Below are 22479 nucleotides of genomic sequence, written 5' to 3' on the forward strand. Positions count from 1 at the left end.
TTAAATATAAAGCTATTCAGCTGCTTCTAATGGGGCCTACACAGGGGGCGAGGGCAGCAGTGTGCTGAGCGATGTAGTAAGCACAGATCGCTCAGCACACAGTGCTGCACCAGCGATGTGTGCTGAGCGATCTGTCACTGCCCATGTTCTCAGTAGAGAGAAGACAGGTGATGAATAGATTAATACTACATGCTGTATAAATCTAATCAGGCGATAATGGCGCACGGGACCGCGTATCGCCGGACACAGCAATTTGTACTTTATTTCTAATCGATCTAGTCAGAAAACAGGCAAATATCGCCCTGTGTGTATGCCCCATTAGGATCATTAAGAACATTGCTGTGGACTTGGCACAAATCTATTGACTTGGGATATCATATCAGTGACTTCAGAAAAATGTCACCTGCATAAAGCAAAGTACAATGGGGCAGATGTATTAAACCTTAACAAGAGATAAATTCAAGGGTGATAAAGAGAGATACACATCCAGCCAATCACCTCCTAACTGCCATGTTACAGGCTGTGTTTGAAAAAAGTCAGTAAGGAGCTGATTAGCTGGACGTTTATCTCTCTTTATCACCCTTGCATTTATCTCTTGTTAAGGCTTAATACATCTGCCCCAATGACCCTGGTGCTGATCTATGTCATCGGTACATGGACTGATCCAGGAGATTTTGTATATGTCCAAGACAGAGACTTCTTGTAGAAGAAGGGGAAGACTGTATACCCTCCAGGACCACAAATCCTTTTTGGGCCATAAGATCCACTCATCTCTTTATTTCAATCGATGACAGCATAGTTATGTAAACCTCAACAGTCAGCTGCAGAATTATTCTTATGAATGATGTTCGTGTTCGTTCTACCACCCTGCACCTTTAAAAACCCATGCAGTTCCTCTTTCCTACTTGGGGTGTCGGTCTCTGTTGTGGTTTCCTCATCACATTGTGACTTGTATCTCAATATAGACCAGACTGTTCAAGAAGCACCGGTACTTGTTTCCTAGCACGGCGCCCGTCGTATGCCATCGCATACCAGTACTTAAGGAATGCGATGGGATGCAATGGGACCCGATTTGAGGGTTTTAAGAGCTGACTCTACAATTTTAATATCGCGTCGCATCGCATGCCATTACAATGGCATGCGATGCGATGTGACGCGACGCGATCATACCCGATGTTTCATTGTACAGCCACCCTGATGGGTGATTACTATGTTAAATGCATCCCTATTGTTAACGCCACCACCACTATCAACGCCAACCCGAAGCATGGCGAGCGCAGCCGGTACGTGTCCTCGGACCTTTTCATACCCCCACTATCCACATCAGCGTGGAGTTGACTTGGTACTTATGTATTATCTGGGCTCCCATGTTAAATGCACCTCATTTTTTCATACCCCTACTATCCAACTACGCATGGAGTTGATTTTATATAGTGTGGTGAGCGCAGCGAGCCACCGAGCCCGAAGCGTGGCGAGCGCATGCAATACATGTGAAGTAAACCGCGTCCCCTCGCTATGCTCCCCACGCTTCGGGCTCGATGCGCTCGCCACACTATATAAAATCAACTCCATGCCGACGTGGATAGTGGGGGTATAAAAAGGTCGGAGGACGCGTACCGCCGCCCCTCGCGGGCTCGCTGCACTCGCCACGCTTCGGGTTGGCGTTGATAGTGGGGGTGGCGTTACCAATGGGGGTGCATTTAACATAGTAATCACCCATCAGGGTGGCTGTACAATGAAAAAGCGGGTCTGGGGGTGCATTTAACATAGTAATCACCCATCAGGGTGGCTGTACAATTAAAAATCGGGGAAAAGCTATCGATCTGTCAATCCTTTCCGTGCCAGGGTCGGGTGAGGTTTCCCGTGTTGAGTCAAATTAAGCCGCATGCGATGCGATCAGATAGACCCGATGGCATAAGATAAAAATCTTGGGTGCCGTGCTAGGAAACAAGTACCGAAGCACCAAAGCAGACAGCGACACCCCAGGCAGGAAAGAGGAACTGTATGGGTTTTTATAGGTGCAGGATGCCCATACACCATAAAACAATGTGTTATTTTGAATTTCACACAAATAAACACACTCATTTTATGCTGCTTTCCCACTGCAGACCCGTTTTAAGTACTGGTATTTTTAAACGGTATTTAAAACGGTATTAGCATTCCCACTGCAGCAGATTACCGTTTTAAATACCGTTTAAGTACCATTCCTATTGCAGTGAACCGTTTAAATGTAAAGAGTTTGGAGGCATCATACATTCCAGTCCAGCACCCAGAAGGACACGGACACTTGCCAGTCTTCACAACATCCAGTGTGCTGCGCTGTTCAATCCCAGTCGGTGACACTGAGACCAGCCGACTGACAGGCACCCCCTGTAACATCGGGCAACCCACAGGCTTCAGCACCGCTTGCATAGCAACCGAAGCTCCACAGCGCTGTTCGCTCCCGGTGACGTCATCACTTGGCGCCCCGGGAGTTCGTGCACGCTGTGTCTGAGCTCCGGCGCCCTGCAGCACTGCTTACAGCTGCCTGTCAGCACCCGCAGCCCGGCTGTAATGGAGCACACACCAGGCACCACCCAGTGTGCGCCAGCACCACCTACAGACCACGCCAGTATTATCGACACCGCGGACACCCTGTACCATTGAAGGAAAGCGGCGACGAGGGACCGACTGCGCAGCGTGGGACCTTTCCATTGACTGAACTTATTGTAAGTGACTTAGGAGCACTGTGCACTGCAGGAGAGTCCGGGACGCCAGCTCCCCGCACCACAGCACTCCTCATCATCCTCCCTCCTACTGAGCCCCTCAGAGACCATGAGCGCAGAGCATAATAATGAGCCGCTCATTACATATGCGCATATGTAATGAGCGGCTTATTATTATGCACGGCGCTCATGACACATGCCAAATGGGAACTACTATAGTTCTCATTAGGCACAGGGACTGCCTGGAGTTTAAATACCGTTTAAAAGGCATTCCCACTGCCTTAAAAACGGTATTTAACCGTGTAGGACTCTGCTTTTAAAACGGGTTGAAATACCGGTTATCTTTAACCGGTATTTAAACTCTGGCACTTTCCCACTGCAGCCTTAAACGATAATTTGCGCTGAAAAATCGGCAATTTACCGTTTTATACCTGCAGTGGGAAAGGGGCATGAATTAGTGATGTCTGTTATTACTCAGCGGAACTCTCTCTTTTTTTTTTTAAGGGGGTCTGTGCATGTGCGTATATGTGCTTGCGCATGCGCAGACCCCCCACCATTGGAATTAGTCAAACAAATAACATCTTGCAGATCCCAAATCCATTAACACTTAACCTACAGTAACACTTAAAGGTTACAAGTAAAGATAAGCTGCCTGTTCAATGATTACTATATAGTCGGATTTTCCTGTGAAATACATCTAGAGATGTAGATATAATTTTAGACCTGAGTAGTCTGTGTAAATTTTGTTTGTCTCCATAGTTTATAAACAGTCCTTAGAAGTATATTTGTCACCCCCCCCCCCCCCCAAAAAAAAATAATAATTATATACATATAGGACCTTATTCTGGTTTGTTGGTCCGCAAGCGTTCACACTGAGCCGATGTTTGCACTTTGGGCATGTACATTTCTGCGCATGTGTATGCGCTGGGTGCGTGCAACCCATCCTTGCAGGAGGGGGGGGGGGAGGTTGGACTGGCCCATTAGAAAGATGTGGGAGGGTCCCAGTGGCAAGCAAATGGATGTTTATGTATAACATCCATTTGCAGCCAGTGCAAACGTACGCGCCTTGCAAATGTTGGGCTGGCGTACCAACATTCGCAAGGCGGGGTCTGGTTCACTTGCAAGGATGCAAATTCGCAAAACATTGCCTCAAAAATCTTATCTCCATAGTTTATTCACAGTCTCAAGGAGTATATTTCCCCCAATAAATTCTTTACACAGACCCAACCATTACAAGTTTGGATCACCTCACCCAAACCGGGGTAATCTGTTTCACACCAAGCTGGGTGTTTCAAACCAGACCTGGGTTGCCCCAGCAATATCCCGGTCAGGGGCTTGGTGTGAAAGGTACCTGAACGACCATCTGTACTAGGCAACTTTAGACCATATCTTGCACGATAATGCCTACAGGAAGTTGGCTGAATGTCAGAGATCTGGAGCGCCTCCATTAACTGCCATTATGGGGGTTATTCTGGTTGACTCTTTCTAATGCGAATTTGCAACCAACCAAACCCCGCCTTGCGAATGGTGGACGGGCGCCACCCATTCTCAAGGTGGATTCACATGCATGGCTTGCGAACAGATGTTGCACAGTAACATCCATTCGCATCCTTGTGGTATCCGCCCCATCATTCGATGATCGGTGACCATCAAATGATGGCGAAGGCGCACACAATATTACTATATAGTGACTCTAAAGTCACTTATTATATGCATGGACGCTCGGGGGGAAATGGGCGGGCAGCTGACATCCAGTGATGTCAGCTTGCCGCCCCCCCGCACCTGAGTCATCTGCTATTAGCATGAGAACACACCATGCTAATGAGCAAGCCCCTCACCCTCCGCCCTGTCCAGCCACCACGCCGCACGCACCCAGCGCATGCATATACGCAGGAAAAAACCACTGGTACCCGTGCGAACAAGCGGCCACAGCGAACAGACCTGAATAAAGGGCCCCATACATCAGCAATTAATTGTGACAATTTTCAGATATGGAGATGATTGCCACAATTAATTTTAGATGTGTGGGCTCCCCCTTTTGGCAATCCCAATCAAAATCGCCAATCGATTGCTTAATCAGATTTTTAAACATGCTCAATAATCTGGTATTATCTGCGGATCTTTTTTATATGTGTGGGCATTCCCAATTCGTCTTCTTCATCTATTTACATTATGAACAGCTGAAATGACAATTGATTGGGCAATTTCCAGATATGAAGATGCAATCTTTAGATGGAAAAATCTGCCGATCACTGAAATAAATCTGTAATGTGTGGGCAAGTCAAATAAATTGTAAAATCCATTTATCTGGCCAAAAAATCCCTAGATCTGGAAATCCATTAATTGTGATTGCTGATGTATGGGGCCCATAAGATTCTATGTTCCCTGCCAGAAGTTGGCTGAATAACGGTTGGGGGATTTGGACAGAATGGTTCTGTTTTTCAGTCCTTTTCAGGCTGTGAGATCATTCTTCAGTACCATACACTGAATAATAATTGTACAAAACAGTAATTTACTTGGCTGGTTTGCACAGTTATTTTGTAGTGTAGGACCAGCTTAGCCTCTTGATAACTACTGATTTCATATTATATAAACATTGATGGAGGAACTATGCTTTAAAAATGTATTTCTCCATAAAAAGTTAAAGTCTAAATCATTTAACTGAATGATTAGCATATGGCATCTTATTATTTTATCTCTGCCATATTAATGATTATATTACATCTGTAGCTATAGAAAACAATTTATATTAAGTTTCTTCATTCTCCATGCAGTATTAGCTTGACCTTGGGTGACCTGTGGTGGTCTCTTTGGTGAATGAGATGTGCCCCAGAGAGGGTTGTGTGCCAGTTTCAGTGGCCTGTTTCTTCGTGTCTCTCTGTGCTCCCTCTGAAGCTTTGCCAATGTTTCTTTACAGTTCATCGCACATTGTGCCATTGTTCCAGCATTCTCTGTAGTTTACTTTGCCTACATAACTCCGATAGCATCTATCTCAGCAGCTGAGTATTCAGATGAACCTGGAACAAATAATTACCCAGCATGTACCATGTTATTATTCACAAGCATCTGCACTTGGCAGAGAACTTAGGGGTCCCTTTTTAAAGTTTTAAATCAGCTGGATATACAGTTTTTCATCTTCAGCCATGCTTGAGGCTTGCTTCCCGCTGATGCCAGGCTTATATGTGCCAGTTCATCTAGGGAAGAGTGAATAATAGAAGCATTGCCTTGATTGTTTCCAGAATAATTTGACCACATCTTAATAAAATGCAGTCCTATCTTCTGTTTTCCTTCCATTTTACTGGTAAACTAAATCATAATTTATTGCTTTTTAAAAAAAATGATACAATGATGAATAAAGTGATTGAATTTTGACCATCCTTGTGATATCTGTAGAGAAAGGTGAATTTAAAAATGAATATAAGATAGTAAATTGAATTTGTAATGTTAATAGTATGGTGATACAGTCCTAATGCAATATTTAATTACTGATACTTACACTAGTCTTGGGAGAGAAACAACAGCTAGAAAACTCTATGGCCAGTATTCAATGATTTCTTTCACGATGTGCAGCGAATCCTGTTTAGGATTCGCTGCACATTCGCAGGGTCCGGAGGGCTGGAGCATTCGTAGCCAGCCCCCCCTCTCCCCCTATTCAGGGGCTTTCTGCCCCTGACAGCGAATTTTAACCCCCCAGCGAATGCCGCAGGGAGCCTGGGGACGGCAGAAGGCAGGGAGATGGAAGCCTCCCTGCCTGCGCCGGACTGTGTGGGGGAGAAGGAGGGCTGGCGGGGACACAGACAGCAGCATCTGCCGCCCCGGGAGAGCTGGCAGGGGAGGTGGTAGAGGGAGCGCTGCACTGATCCCACTCATGCATATGTAATGAGCGGGACCAGGCGCAGTGAATATCTAATGAGTGGCTCCCCGCCCCCCTGTGAAGTCATGTGTAAAAAAATATATATATATTTATATATATATATATATATATATATATATATATATATATATGTCTGGAAGAATTGCGGCACTCAAAGGGTCTTGTAAATAAAGTTTTCTTTTGTATTTAAATCAGATTGCAGACATCATACAAGTCATATACAGTGTTTTACAAGCATAGGTGGTTGCCCCGACGTTTCAATGCCGTTATAGGCATTTTTATCAAGGGCCCATGTTGTAAAGGATAGATGCATCTATCCTTTACAACATGGGCCCTTGATAAAAATGCCTATAACGGCATTGAAACGTCGGGGCAACAAGTTATGCTTGTAAAACACTGTATATGACTTGTATGATGTCTGCAATCTGATTTAAATACAAAAGAAAACTTTATTTACAAGACCCTTTGAGTGCTGCAATTCTTCCAGACACTTGCACCTGGGCAATCTATACCACACTAAGGAGAGTGCCGGATCAACAAGAATTTTATTTTTATATATATATATATATATATATATATATATATATATATATATATATATATATATATATATATATATATATATATATATATATATATATATATATATATATATATATATATATATATATATATATATATATATATAATGCAAATAGCATGCCCCATAATAAAATTACTGATTTTTCTACACAAACCCCCCCCCCCCCCCCCCCCCCCCAAAAAAAAAACCTTTATTTTAAAAGAACACATTCCAGTTCACCTTAAAAAGATGACGAATGAAAAACGGTGAATCATGGCGAAAATGATAGTGAAAGCAGTTCTCCATCCTCGCATTGAATACACTCTCGGCGAATCCCAGGGAAAGCCCCATTGAAATACACCAGCGAATTGCAGCGAATCATGAAGCGGAGAACTGGCTGGCATTCACTGTTCACTTTCGGCGAACAGTGAACATTGAATAGGGTGAATCAGATTTTCAGTGAAAAAGATTCACCGTAGAGAGTGAAAACAGCCCGATTCCCCCCCCAAAAAAACGGTGAACCCTGAGCATTGAATACTGCCCTATATTTAGTGCTCCTTCTAGGATCAGGGCAGGGCCCTGGGGTAAGGAGGTAACATGAGGGGGACAGGCCGGGCCAACCAACTTCAATGTTGGTGGCTGGCCTGGCCCGCCAATGTCACAGGGACGGACTAGGCATCTACGGCAGCGCTGGGCTTCCCCTAAAGGTCCATACACACTGGGTCGACTTTGCCCAGCATGTATGAACAGCGATGATCGGTATCATCGCTAGGGGGAAAACCGCTCAGTGCATACACACTGAGCAACTTTCCCCTGTCCGGCCCATCAGCAGGGGGAAGGACGGCTTCCTCAAAGCTGCTCATCTGCTGGTAATATCAACAGATAAATGGCTTTTCTGGCCATGATGCGGGAGCGCGCATCACCGCTCACCGCCAGCCAATAAACACTGGGCGGCTTTGAGCTGAAAGCCACTCAAAGTTGCATACCTCCCAACAGTCCCGATTTTATCGGGACAGTCCCGATTGTCAGGGCCTGTCCCGCTGTCCCACCCGCGGGCGGCAGTGTCCCGTGGTGTGGGGGGGCTGTTGGGAGTCCCCCCTGTCAGCTGCTAAGCAGCGGGGAATAAACGCTGTGCGCATGCGCACAGTGTCTATTCCCGTAGCTGGGGGCATGGCTAGAGGCTCACAGAGCCTCTGGGTCATGCCCCCATAGCGGCAAAATGGGGGCGTGGCCTCGCGGGGGAGCTGCGAGTATAGACCACGCCCCAAATTAGGCCACGCCCCCGAAAATTTCAACGCACGCCTCCGGCGCGCAGCAGCAACTTCCCGCCTGCTGATCGGCGAAAGTTGGGAGGTATGAAGTTGCTGTTATGAGTGGCTTTCAGCCCAAAGTCGGTAAGTGTGTATGGGCCTTTAGAGCATCGGCGGCGACGGACAAGCAGGCTGTTGTAGCAGGAGGCTGCTAGAGGGGCTTGCCTATTAAAAAATTGGGCATAGTGCAGCGCCCTGCTTAAACAGCCAAGAATCAACAATGTTGACCTGCTATACCACTGTAAACGTTATTTATATTAGTTGCATACTTATGCATCTTCAGAAAAAAAATCCAGGTTTGTGATGGCTTATTTTAAAAATCAGTTTGTTCTACTTGCAACAGCAGGTGGCCAAAAATGATGTACTTAGTAAGTATTCTAAAGGTGCCCATACACGTTACAATTATTGTATACAATATTGTATACAATATCGCATCTCATCCGATCTCGGTTTTGCAATGACATCAGATGAGATGAGATCTAGTACAAAAAGTATGTGCTGCACATACTTTTTGTACTAGATCTCATCTGATGTCATCGCAAAACCAAGATCGGATGAGATGCGATATTGTATACAATATTGTATACAATAACTGTAACGTGTATGGGCACCTTTAAGCTATATAAGAGATAAATCTTACATAAAACTAGACAGATAATGTAGAGTGTTGTTCAATGAAGCATTTGTAACCACAAGTACAAAGGTAACCAATGATGACTGCACTGGTGATAATACTATCATTGGTTTGTCACTTCCATTGTTATAATGTACATCATAGCAGTGGTGGGACAAGCTGTTCTGGCACTCGTCTACAAAGTTGATTTCCCCAGTACTATAGTTACATTTATATGGTTGCATCCTTGCAGGTATGTGGTTGATAGATAGATAGATAGATAGATAGATAGACAGTCATTAAGCTGACACTAACGGTCGACATGCAGATTGTCAACATAGACATATAGGTGGAAACATGAAAAGGTCGAGATGGATTTCTTGGAACTTTTATTGTTAAAACTTGTGTTGTTTTTGTGCATGTTAACCATTTGGTGTAGATGTGTCGGCTCTATACCTAGACACTGTCAACCATTTAGACTGTAACCTGCCCACAAATACAGCATTGAACAGTGCTTTCAAGAAAATGTTTTATGCTCCTTTTAGGGGCAGATGTAGCAAGCATTGGAGAGAGATAAAGTACCACTCAATGAGCTCATAGCTGCCATGTTTAAGTCTGTAATTTTCTAGGAAAGTAGAAGCACTTTCTGTCCAGCCAAGGTTCTCCATCTTATTCTACTTTTTTTCCAGGGAAATTATACTATTTACTCTTTGACCTCTAGAAATCCCCATGGAGGGTATTCTTCATTAATATTACCCCACTCATTGTTTGGAATCTATACCATTGACTGTATGGACGGAGGATGTCTCTGTGTGTCACATGTCACAAATTGATAACCACCTATATTTATGTTATGCATTTGTGCTAATTAATTTTGATCAAAACCTTTAACCAGGTAGTTTATGTTCATACATTATTCCTTCATTTCGCCAGTCTCGGATATACCTATTTGGAATACCACCACACAGTGACTGCAGAATTAGCATTGCTTATTAATATTGCTGTGATTGTGAATTGACGCGCTTACCTATTTTAGCTTTAAATACATTAAGTTATATTTTATATTAATATTTACATTTTGTCACATTTATGTGTGTATGTTCTCTTGTAGTCATCCTCGTGACCCCCTTTTTCAGTTATAGTGCTGAACATCTTTTTGGGAGCACCACCAACCAGACATTGCCAGTAATTTAGTGGATGAAGCAGCTATGTTGGTTAATGAATCGAATCGACCTAAAAATTCTCTAAATCTGCTTGTGCCAATCCTTTCCGCTATTGTACACATGTTTTAGTCTGTGTTTGTAAAATAACCATTATGAGCTGATAGGTTGGCAGTTTATCTCTCTCCACTTTATACATCTCCAAGGCTTAGTACATCTGCCCCAAAGTGAGCACTGCGAAACCCCTTGGCTTCCCAGCACATATAAGTGGCTTAAATGTTGATGACAAAATAAGCCCTCCCTTCTCCCTATATAATGACAACTGACCATCCATGCGGTCACCATAACATACTTTGCTGGCACGTGTGACAGTTTGTTTATTTATTTACTAACAGTTTCTTATAGCGCACTCATATTCTGCAGCAGTCCCTGCCCCGGTGGAGCTTACAGTCTATATTCCCTACCACATGCACATGCATGCACACACACAGACATTCTAGGGTTAATTTTTGTTGGTAGCCAAATAACCTACCAGTATATTTTTGGATTGTGGAAGGAAACCGGAGTACCCGGAGCAAACCCGTGAAAGCACGGGGAGAATATACAAACTCTGCACAGTTAGGGCCATGGGGGGTATTGAACCCATGACCTCTGCACTGTGAGGCAGTAATGCTAACAATTACACCATCCATGATGCCTATGTGTTTCAGCTGGTTTAATCACCGCAGCCTTTGACACAAACACTGCAAGCTGTACTCTCGTATTGGTCTCTTCTGTTCATTGATATTTCAGTGCTGTCAGCACAGCCACTTCTGTTAGGAAGATTTAAAAAATAAAGAATAGGATGGTGGGCCCATGGTTCAACACTGTCCTTCAATGGCCCCCTCCTTGTTGTAGGGTTTGGTACAGCGGTGACTATGGAATACGTTGGTGGTGGTCTCACAGGCAAATGTCAGTTTATATGAATATACAATTCTAACACTGTAAATATAACTTGTATTTATTAACTGTTGTAGTATCTGCTTAATGGTAGTTGTCTGGGAGACAGGTCCACTTAAATCCTTAGAAAAATGTTTGTACGAGTATCAACTAATCATGAAACAACATCTTTACACCCTGATGTTGAAGGTTTTCTGTGTCACATTGACATACACTGTTTTCTTGCATTGTTATACTTTGCAGGCATGCAAGGAAGTGTATTACAGTAATCTTAAAATGTCAACGCATTTCATTTTACACTATACACTATTTTATACTACAACAGAAGCTGACAATGTAAATGGTAAAGATATTCCAGTGACTGTTCGGTGTGTAGATTACACAGGTGCCAGGCTTTGTCCTGTGTGATTTTCAGCCTACAAAAGTATACTTCTGAGATTACTGGCATTATTCAGTGATGGATTTAGGAGGTCAGGGACAGGATTGGATTTGCCTGCTAGAGCCTATACTTTGTTCAGAGAAATCTTAGTATAAATACATAGCTGTTATGTGCTCCTTCATTTTGTGCTTAAAGTTGTGGTAGCATATATGAGGTGCATGAAATGGAGATGAATGCCTTGCCACCCTTCTTTTCTTAATGCACGGAGGCTTAAGGGAGTTGAGTACAAGCACTTTTCTCTTGTGAGGGGCTGGGGGGCCTTGTGCCTTTGTGCTTGCTTTGTGGTGTGTGAATGAAAGATTTGTAAAATGTCATGGTTTTCCATTCTGTTTCTTTTAGAATGAGACCCAGAACACGTACTGTCCTAACCCCGGTTGATTCTTTATAAGGTTTTAGGGGTAGATTTATTAAGCTCAGTGAAGTGATAAACTGTCTGGTTTTTATCACCGGCCAATCAGCTCTTACCTGTTATTTTTCAAACCAAGCCTGTAGCTTCACAGGTAGGAGCTGAGTGGTCGGTGATAAAAACCAGACAGTTTATCACTTCACCGAGCTTAATAAATCTACCCCTTAGTGAGCTAGAAGACTTTATGCTTTGTAGATAAAAAAAAATGTTTTATTATATTTTCATTTGTTTTTGTTGCTGGTTTGCTTTCACAGTGCAACCTCTGTTCATATTGAATGTGTCACAATTCAATTTGGACAGTTCGGAGAAAGTTGTCTGTAGATGGAAGACTGGCGATTTTTGTATATGGCATAGTGATAAGTATTGTTAAGGTGCACGCACCCAGGACAGCGGGCGGGGGGCAGCCCCATTAGCCTACGGGAACTTCTATCCTTTCATGGGCACTCCTTGAGAACGCTGGGCTCTCATACTAGTAAGGCCATGATGCTAGTGCAGGGGGCTGGCGGCTGACATCACCGTAAGTCAGCTGCCCGCCATTTCCTTCCCAGCAGGCAAGCATAGGTAAATGACTTCAAAGTCACTTTTATATGCGTGCACCTTCCACATCTTTCAGTGGTCGCCGACCACTGAAGGATGTGGGAGGTTCCCCCTGCCCTGCGAATGGATGTTACTGTGTAACATCCATTTGCAAGACCCGTCGAGTGAGTCGCCCTTGCGAATGGGTGGCGCCATTCGCAAGGGCAACTCACTCGCAGGAGCTTGCAGTGGTTCTGGTCAAATAGAACCAGAATAACCTCCTAAATGTGTCAGATTGCATACATACCCCAGTGTGTTGCCAGAGTGATAGGTTGGACTGTTACTGATGGGTATAATTACTATTGTTATTACGGTACCATAGAGCTCCATATCACATGCCAGGGTGGTGGGCAAAGCAATCTGGCAGCCGTGCACATCAGCATACATTGTTTCTGCAGCCCCTTCTCAGAGTGTTAGGACTGGTGAGACTCTGCTAATGTCGGGCACTTTTTTTTTTTTTTTTGTAAATGCCTTTGTTACAATGCAACACCAACAGAGTTATACAGAACAAGCTGGCTCACTCGCACCAGACTTCTCACGCTGCCTGGCATATTGAGATGTATACGGACACTTATGTATGGACCACTTTGCATCCAAATTAAACCTATAATGTGATCCAGATATTCTTATTATCCTGTCTTCAGATTTGTCCACATCTTTACAGACCTTCTCCTCTTCTCCCTCCCTACTACTACTTGGTTTACTACTACAGGTACTCATCATTATCATCAGCACGCTTACACACCAGCTTATACTGCACATGATGACCCTTGAAACAGATGCTCGTATTAATGCTACTCTCCAACTCTGCATAGCCAGGAGTTGTGCCAACACAGCCATTCTGAACTTTGCCAGTATGAAAAGGCCCCAATACAGTCCAGTTAGACCTCCTCTATTGCAAGTGGCGATCCACTTAAAATGGGTATGATACTTCAATTCCATTCTTGCGTATACCTGGATCAATTCTGGATATGCACCCATAATCTTCTGTATGTAGGTCCAATTCTGGCCCCGGGTACCTTCCATTTTCTTTATCCTCGACCTCAATAAATGCACATTTTAAGTTCACCTTTAACCTAAATGTTGTAGTTGGTATTATGATGCTGTGCATGCTGGAACCAGTTAGTTTGCTTGTTTATTTTAAATATGTTTTCCAGGTCTAGATCCAGATCTGTTCTTTGCATAGAAACGTCTAAAATGAGAACAAAGACAGACATATCCGTTTATAGATCTAGTAACCTCATCACACTACAGAATTTGCACTTTGAAAGACCTCTTCTCTCCACAGCACATACGTAGTGGAAAAACAAACAACTTCTACTCCTGCACTGACCTGCAGATTTGGACAAACGTATAAATGATGTCTCTTAATATGAGCTTTGGATACTTCCAATGTCTACCCTTTGCATGCTTTATTGTTTCTTGGCCACAGGCAGAATCTCGAAGACCTCTGGTATTGTTGCTCACTATATAGGGAAATGAATGTGAGTGTATCCTTGATCTGACAAGGTGTTTGGATCAGTTTTATCTGATATTAGACTTTGGGACATGTTTTCAAATCATTAATAGGGGCCAATTATGAACTGGGAAATAAATACCTCTATTCCCAAATGTTTAAATAAGTTACGTTCTGGATCTATTGAACTGATTTTGGATTCTGACATGGGAGGCCATACAAATATCTGTACATGTAAATGTATGCCAAAATAAGCTAAACTTATATTTTTATTTCATTGTTCATTGTAATTGCCTATCATATATGTCTAGTTAGTGATTTTACATTTTTGAATAGCCAATGATTTCTTAGCTATCCTTTGTGCATTGTCCTGTTGATTCCTCTCATACTTGTTTCAGTTTGGAATTCTTTGATTACAACACACAAGTGTATGTCGTGATTTTGATTTGTTTTGTACACTATTCTCTGTAAACTATACAGATATTATGCAGGTAAATCCCAAGACTAACTTTTAAGTTACTCCAAGAACACTATATGGCACGGACAGCCATTACATGAACAAAGTCACTTAGATCACATTTCATTTTTGTTTGGTCTGAACAACTGAGCATCTTGACATTGTAGGCATGCTTTTATGCACTAAGGGCCTGATTCAGACTTGTTCGCTAGACTGTGTGTACTCGCAGCCTAGCGAACATGTAAACACTGCCCGGACGAACAAGGGGATGTGTACGGTAACACATCTCCTTGCATGCGTCTGCAAGGAGGAAATGTAATTGGAAGGTCACTCACCATCTAATGATTTTTCCAGAAGGATCTGAATAGTTCCCTTAGTTTTTGATGCAATAGGTTGATTAGTGAAGACATAATTAATTGCAGTAAGAACATTACGGGTGAAATTTAATAGGATGATAGAATTGGTAAGAAATCTCCAGGTTTTTTTTAAAGCGGTAATAAGTTACACTTATTTATTATTTATTTATTAACAGTTTCTTATATAGCGCACACAGATTCCGCAGCGCTTTACAAAGCATAATTAGGAGCAAAAACACATATCAAATTACAGTACAAGACAGTTTAGGACAAGTACATGGTAAAAATGGATAGTTGCATCAGGGGACAGGACACTGAAGCAATCATCAGGGTGGCAGGTCGCATACATATTCCGCAGCGCTTTACAGAGCATAGTTATAATCAAAAACACATATCAAATTACAGTACAAGACAGTTTAGGACAAGTACATGGTTAATATGGATAGTTGCATCAGGGGTGCAGGACACTGAAGCAATCATCAGGGTGGCAGAGGTTTATATATTCTAAGAAAGGCACATGAGGAGAGAGGGCCCTGCTCGTGAGAGCTTACATTCTAAAGGGGAGGGATAGACAGACAGGGGTGACACAGAAGGGGAAGAAGTGGGCATAAACAGTAGGTTAGGATAAGCGATGGTCAGGTTTTATGCAGGAGGGTGGGAAGATGACAGCTTAGTCTTTGATATTTTAAGTTTAAAAAAGCGCTGGGTCATCCAAGAGTAGACAGCAGAGAGACAGTTAGAGATATGAGTGAGGATAGAGGGAGAGAGATCAGGAGAGGAGAGGTAGATTTCACTGTTATCAGCATAGATGTGATAGTGGAAGTTGAGTGAGCACATAAGCTCACCCAGAGAGGATGTATAGAGAAAGAGGACACCTACTATCAATGGAAGAGCAGGAGAGGGGAGGTCATTAGAGGTACAGCTGGTCATTTTCCAAACAGACAGTGCAAGTACAAGCTTTAACAGTGATAGTAAAAGTTGTTTGCAAATGTAAAATGCTGATGTTATGGTTGAATTGCCAGATTAAGCAGCCAGGAGTAGTATGTTGTGTGAATGAATTTAACTCACTCAAAGCAGACTTTGGTTTTCTCCGTTGTTGTTTTGTCCTTCAGTTTCACTTAACGCTGGTATAACGCTGTAGTTATGAATCAGTTTTCCCACTTTAATAACGGCCCACTTCAATCTAGGCCCACAGATAAAATCGGCCCACAGCCTATCCGGCCACAGCCGTATGCAATGACTACTTAAGTACTCTAAAAATGCATGAGTTCCCAATTCCCAATAATTGGAATCCACTCGTTTAGTCCCCACCCCCTACAACACATAGCAATAAAAGTGGCTTAGAAAAACAAAACTAGCATTCCAGGATTCTATATATCACCTAGACTAAAATAAATTCCTCCCTACACACAGGCTAGGTACTGTTGTAAAGTACACAGAGGAGATGTTTAGTGTTTTACCTAGAAGTACAAATCAATCCCACACAATAGATGTAATGCTCTGCAGTACAGAGGAGATGTTCAGTGTGTTACCTAGAAGTACAAATCAATCCCACACAATAGATGTAATGCTCTGCAGTACAGAGGAGATGTTCAGTGTGTTCAGTGTGTTACCTAGAAGTACACTTCAAAATCTAACTGGTTTTGCAGTGTAAATGATTGCCGCTTTAAAAACACCTGGAGATTTCTTACCATATCTCTCACTTTCTGAATCTTTCATCCTATTACATTTGACCCTACATTTTTAAATTGTGATAGTCTTCTGTTCCATGTAATAACATTAAAAAACATGCACATTTAGGTTTTAATGTAATAACATGAAAAATATGTACGTTTAGTATTGGTCTTCTATGCAATAACATTAAAAACATGCACATTTACGTGTAAAAAAAAGTCCAGAGTGGGCAACTATGTGATGTGCAATATGATTACCTATACAAAACTAATTGGTAGAGCATTCATTAAGCTGGAGCTGTGAAGTGTAGGGAAACAAAGTTTGCTTAGCAGTTCCCCAGGACAGTCCAAATTGTTCTCTGCCACTAGCTTCCTAGGTGACATGTATTCACTCAATAAACAATGAACACATTTTGACTATATTCTGACCCCAAAACTCTGTGCCAGACTCTATGGGGTGAATTCAGCAGTTTCCCGCACCTGTAGCTCCCATGTAAAGCAATGGGAACTATTCCATTGTTCTTGGGTGCCTGTCATTTATTACAGTTTTCTACTCGCACCTCATGTATAAAATGGTGCTTTCTCTGACATGCAGCAGGGGCCACTGGGAATCACTTCGGGTTTTGGAGCATGGTTAGCTGGGAGCTAGGCACTACTTAGTTTTAATACAGGGGAGACTAGCTCCTCCCCTCCAAGACCCATCATCCCCCAGTGAGAAAATTGTGCCTGAGGGAGCTAGTCACAGCTCTCACTGCTCCTGCACTACTCTAATTATTTGCAGTCTTTATTCTCAAAAATCTTCATCTACACTTTGAGGATCCCTTCCCTGCTTATTCAAAAGCTAGGGTCCGGGTTTCCAGCGCCCCTGGGTTTTTCCCAGGCTGTCAGTCAGGGCCTCTTCAAAGGCACCTGCCGCGACATCTCAGCGCTCCTGCCACCCTCCATAAAGAGGATTGCCAGACGCTACTACAGACCTCAGCAGAGGGGTGAGTAAGACCCATGTCTTGTAATTTGTACACAGACGCCGCAGCGCTGATCCGGCAGACGCCGCGCTAACACTGGCGCGGCGGAAGGGGTTAATGGCGGCTGCGGCGGGGGTCTGAGCGCGCCTTTGAAAGGGCGCGCGTACTAGCCCCCACCTGTCCCTAGCCTCTACACGCGGGCAGCGCTGTCCCTGCAGGGCGCCGCCGCCATCTTGACTGGCGCGGCGGGGGTTAATGGCGGCGCAAGGGGGGATTTATAGCACGCCTAATAGACAGGCGCAGCAAGCCCTCCAGGCGCCGGGAAAAACTCTGTCCCCTTCCTAAGCAGGGCACAGGCAAGGCTGCGGTGAGGAGGGGGGGGAAGGTGCGCGCTGAGGGGGCATGGCGCGGCCCTATTAACACACACACACACGTTAATATGCTGCTCTCTCCTCCTGTCTTGCAGACTGCAGCCACAGTAACCCTTTCAGGGCACTTTCTGTCAATTTGACTTGTTTATAGGGACTTACTCCCTTCCAGGACCCGCACTCCCAGGGGGGATTTGGGTATTGCCCTAGGGTGACCCACTGTCTTGTGTGGGTGTGTGTGTGTGTGTGTGTGTGTGTGTGTGTGCCTTAGGACTCCGTGGCCCACGTGCAGACATGGCAAGCAGGTCCAAAGCTGCTCAAAAGTCTTTCACCTGCACAGTTTGTTCCAATAAGTTCTCCCAATACTCTGATGGGGGAACTTCAGTCTGTCAGACCTGTGCGGTCCCCCCGTCAGGGTCCCAAACTACCGACACGCCAGCCCCCCAGTGGGCTGCAGCCTTAGTTGGCACTATGACTAAATTATCTGCGGAGTTGGCAGTATCCCGCAGGGCAGAGCCTGCATGGGCTACGGCTTTGTCCAGGTCAGTGGACTCCTTGGCAGGGGCCCTTGCCAAGCCCCAGAGGCCGGGTCCCTTAACCCAGAAGCGCCCTTTTCAGATGATGCTTCAGGGAGAGGACACCGACGAGGAGCCTGAGGCCTTTGATGAGATGGAAGAGGGCGAGTGGGAGAAGGTACAGGACACCCCTCAGGAGGCGGAGCCAACTCCGGTTGGTATAGAAGCCCTTATTCTTGCAGTTAAGGAGGTTTTACATTTGCCTGAGGATCCTCTTCCGGCTCCCCAGGAGTTGGATTTATTTGGAAATACACAGAAAGCCTCTGTGGTGTTTCCTTGCCCTAACCAGGATCAGCTTCTAGAGGCCTGGAAGCGGCCGGACAGGCGTTTTCAGGTACCGAAGAGGTTTCCTTCGATGTACCCTTTTGAGCCAGCAGCCTTGAGCAAGTGGGAAACACCTCCTCCGGTGGACACATCCGTGTCAAGGTTATCCAAGAAGACCACCTTACCAGTCCCAGGGGCATGTTCGCTCAAGGATCCGTCAGACCGAAAGATGGAGGCCACCTTAAAAGCTATGTATACGGCGGCGGGTGCCCAGCTTCGCCCGGCCATAGTGTCGGCCTGGGTAAATAGGGCAAACGCCAGGTGGGCGGAGCTGATCACTGAGGGCCTCGACTCAGGGATGCCAGCAGAGGAGATTCGCCAACTGGCGGAACATATTAAGGAGTCGGCGGGATTCCTTGGAACGCGGCTAAGGATATTTCCCTTATTTCATCACGCATCTCTGCGAACGCCATTGCAGCGAGACGGGCCTTGTGGCTGCGGTCTTGGCAGGCCGACGCGGAATCTAAAAGAGCGGTCGAGGGTCTCCCCTTTGCGGGTGATATTCTATTTGGTCCAGAACTGGACAGATGGATTTCGCAGGCTACCGGGGGAAAATCTGCTTTTTTGCCAACAGCGGCACCTCCTCAGAGACGCCAGTATGCGGGACCCTCTTTTCAATCCTTTCGTCCACAACGTTCCTTTCGGGGCAGAGGAAGAGGCTTCCAATCCTCCAGAGGTACTAGAGCCAGATCTCGTCCACAGGCCACCCTCCGGGTCCAGGAGCCAAAACAGCCCCCAAAGCCGGCAGCATGACGGTTTGCCAGCTTCAGTGGGAGACTGGTCAGTCGGAGCACGTCTCTCCTACTTCAGAACCCAATGGTTCTCCCTAACGGAGGATCCTTGGGTTCGAAGGATTATTTCGGAGGGCTATCGTATACAGTTCGACGCTCCCCCTCCCAACAGGTTCTTCACCACTGCGCTGCCAGAATCCTCGGTCAAGAGAGAAGGGATTCTCCTGGCTATACAGATGCTGTTGGACTCTCAGGTCATCTGTCCGGTTCCGGTCTCACAGAGAAGGTTGGGGTATTACTCCAATCTCTTTGTGGTGCCGAAGCCGGATGGGTCTGTGCGACCCATACTAAACCTCAAGGCCTTGAACCTACTGGTCTCGCACCAACCATTCAAGATGGAGTCAGTCCACTCAGTAATAGCTTCCTTGGAGCCAGGGGAATATATGATCTCCCTGGACATAAAGGATGCTTATCTGCATATCCCCATCTGCAGCCATCACCAGATTTTTCTACGCTTCGCAGTGGGCAGAGACCATTTTCAATTCAGGGCTCTACCTTTCGGATTATCGTCAGCCCCCAGAGTGTTCACCAAGACTCTGTCAGTGGCGATCGCCGCTCTTCGGAGCCAGGGGGTGACGATAATCCCTTATCTGGACGACCTTCTCGTCAAGGCCCCTTTAGTTCAGATGCTCGAGGACCATACCAGGAGGACGATTTCGATGCTGACCAGCTTAGGCTGGGTAATGAATTACAAGAAGTCCTCGCTGACCCCTACTCAGAGGATTCGGTTTCTGGGCCTTTGGTTGGACACGGAGGCTCAGAGAATCTTTCTTCCGGAGGAAAAGATTTTGGCCATTCAGGAGCTAGCTCGAAGAGTGTTGCTACCTCAGAGGGTCAGTTTACACTTTTGTGTGCAGTTACTGGGGAAGATGGTGTCGGCCTTTCCAGCACTGGCCTGGGGACGCTTTCACTCCAGAACTTTTCAGATGGACCTTCTCAAGAAGGGAGCAGGTTCTCATCTATTGCTTCACAGACAGATCCGGTTATCCCCTCATGCCCGTCTGTCCTTGACTTGGTGGCTCCAGCGAGATCACTTGAGCGAGGGCCGTCGCTTCGCGATCCACGATTGGACGGTAATGACGACGGACGCCAGCCTGAGCGGTTGGGGAGCGGTCCTCCTAGACCTCAGAATGCAAGGAAGATGGACCACCCAGGAACAGACCTTACCGATCAATGTATTGGAGTTAAGGGCTATTTACAATGCGCTGGTCAGATCGGAGAATCTACTTCAGGGTCACGCAGTGAAGATCCGCTCGGACAATGCGACAGCAGTGGCCTATGTGAACAGGCAAGGGGGAACTCGCAGCAGAATGGCCATGACAGAGGTCAGAAGAATCCTTCTTTGGGCAGAACGTTGGAAGGTGGTTCTGATGGCGGTGTTCCTTCCAGGAGTGGAAAACGTAGAAGCAGATTTTCTCAGCCGAAAGAGTCTGCATCCAGGAGAATGGTCCCTACACCCAGAGGTGTTTCAAGATCTCACCAGGAAGTGGGGCACTCCCGAGGTGGACCTGATGGCCTCGCGGGAAAATCATCAGCTACCGAGGTATGTGGCTCGCACAAGAGACCCAGGAGCAATAGCAATCGACGCGCTATCAACTCCGTGGAACTACAGGTTGGTCTACCTGTTCCCTCCGCTGCCTCTCCTAGCGCCAGTCTTGAAGAAGCTCAAGAGAGAATCAGTTCAGGCGATTCTCATTGCGCCCTTTTGGCCTCGACGGTCATGGTTCTCGGACATTCAGAGGATGGCAGTGGACGAAGTCCGGCTGCCGCTACGCCAGGACCTTCTACAACAGGGCCCATTTTGGCATCAAAAGTTGACACAGCTCCATTTGACGGCGTGGCTGTTGAGACCGCGGTGTTGAGGGAGAAGGGCATACCTCGTTCGGTAATTCCCACCATGCTGAGGGCTCGTAGACCGTCGTCAGCAGCCCATTACCACCGGATTTGGCGCACATATTCGAGGTGGTGTGAGGAAAAAGGCTGGCCTTATCGAAATTTCAAGCTCTCTCGCTTATTGTTGTTCCTGCAACGAGGTCTGGATGCAGGCCTTAAGCTAGGATCGCTGAAGGTACAGATCTCAGCGTTGTCCATCCTTTTTCAAAGGAGGTTAGCACTATTGCCTGAGATCCAGACCTTTTTGCAAGGGGTCCTTAGAGTGCAACCACCGTTTGCTCCACCTGTTCCTCCATGGGACCTAGACTTGGTCCTGTCGTTCCTCCAGTCAGAGACTTTCGAACCGCTGGAAAGGGTGGAACTTAAGTTCTTGTGTTGGAAGACGGTACTTCTGCTAGCTCTGGCCTCTGCGCGCAGAGTATCAGAGCTTAGTGCTCTATCCTGCAGAGCTCCATATCTCATTTTTCATGAGGACAGGGCGGAGCTACGCACGACTTCTGCGTTCCTCCCAAAAGTAGTTTCCTCATATCATATGAACCAACCTATAGTGGTACCGGCTTTTCAAGGGGACTCTTCTCAACAAGTATCGTTGGATGTTGTGCGCGCCTTAAAGATTTATGTGTCTAGAACTAGACGTATCCGTAAGACGGATAGTTTGTTCGTGTTGTACGACGCTTTTCGCCGGGGACGTCCGGCTTCAAAACAAACATTAGCGAGATGGATTAAATTCACAATCAGAGGTGCCTACTTAAAGGCGGGGAGAGTTCCGCCTTCCTCCTTGACGGCACACTCTACCAGATCTGTAAGCACGTCTTGGGCTGCAAGACGAGGCGCTACAGTTGCACAGATTTGCAGGGCGGCCACTTGGTCGTCCGTAAATACGTTTGTGCGCTTTTACAGTTTCGACACCTTCGCTGACTCTGCCACAGCGTTCGGTCGTTTGGTCCTCCAGAATCCACAGCGCTCTCCCACCCGGGGCCTGGTCTTTGGAACCTCCCCGAAGTGATTCCCAGTGGCCCCTGCTGCATGTCAGAGAAAAG

At 45.6% G+C, this 22479-nt stretch overlaps 1 protein-coding gene across 3 annotated transcripts in view; it reads left to right on the forward strand.

Annotated features, from left to right (window-relative positions):
* ERCC6L2 (ERCC excision repair 6 like 2) overlaps positions 1 to 22479 on the forward strand; it is a 151312-nt gene that overhangs the window by 9734 nt on the left and 119099 nt on the right. The window lies entirely within an intron of this gene.

Source organism: Crinia signifera, chromosome 1 (genome assembly GCF_055691185.1).
Source record: "Crinia signifera chromosome 1, ASM5569118v1, whole genome shotgun sequence".
In the NCBI taxonomy this organism is placed as follows: domain Eukaryota; kingdom Metazoa; phylum Chordata; class Amphibia; order Anura; family Myobatrachidae; genus Crinia; species Crinia signifera.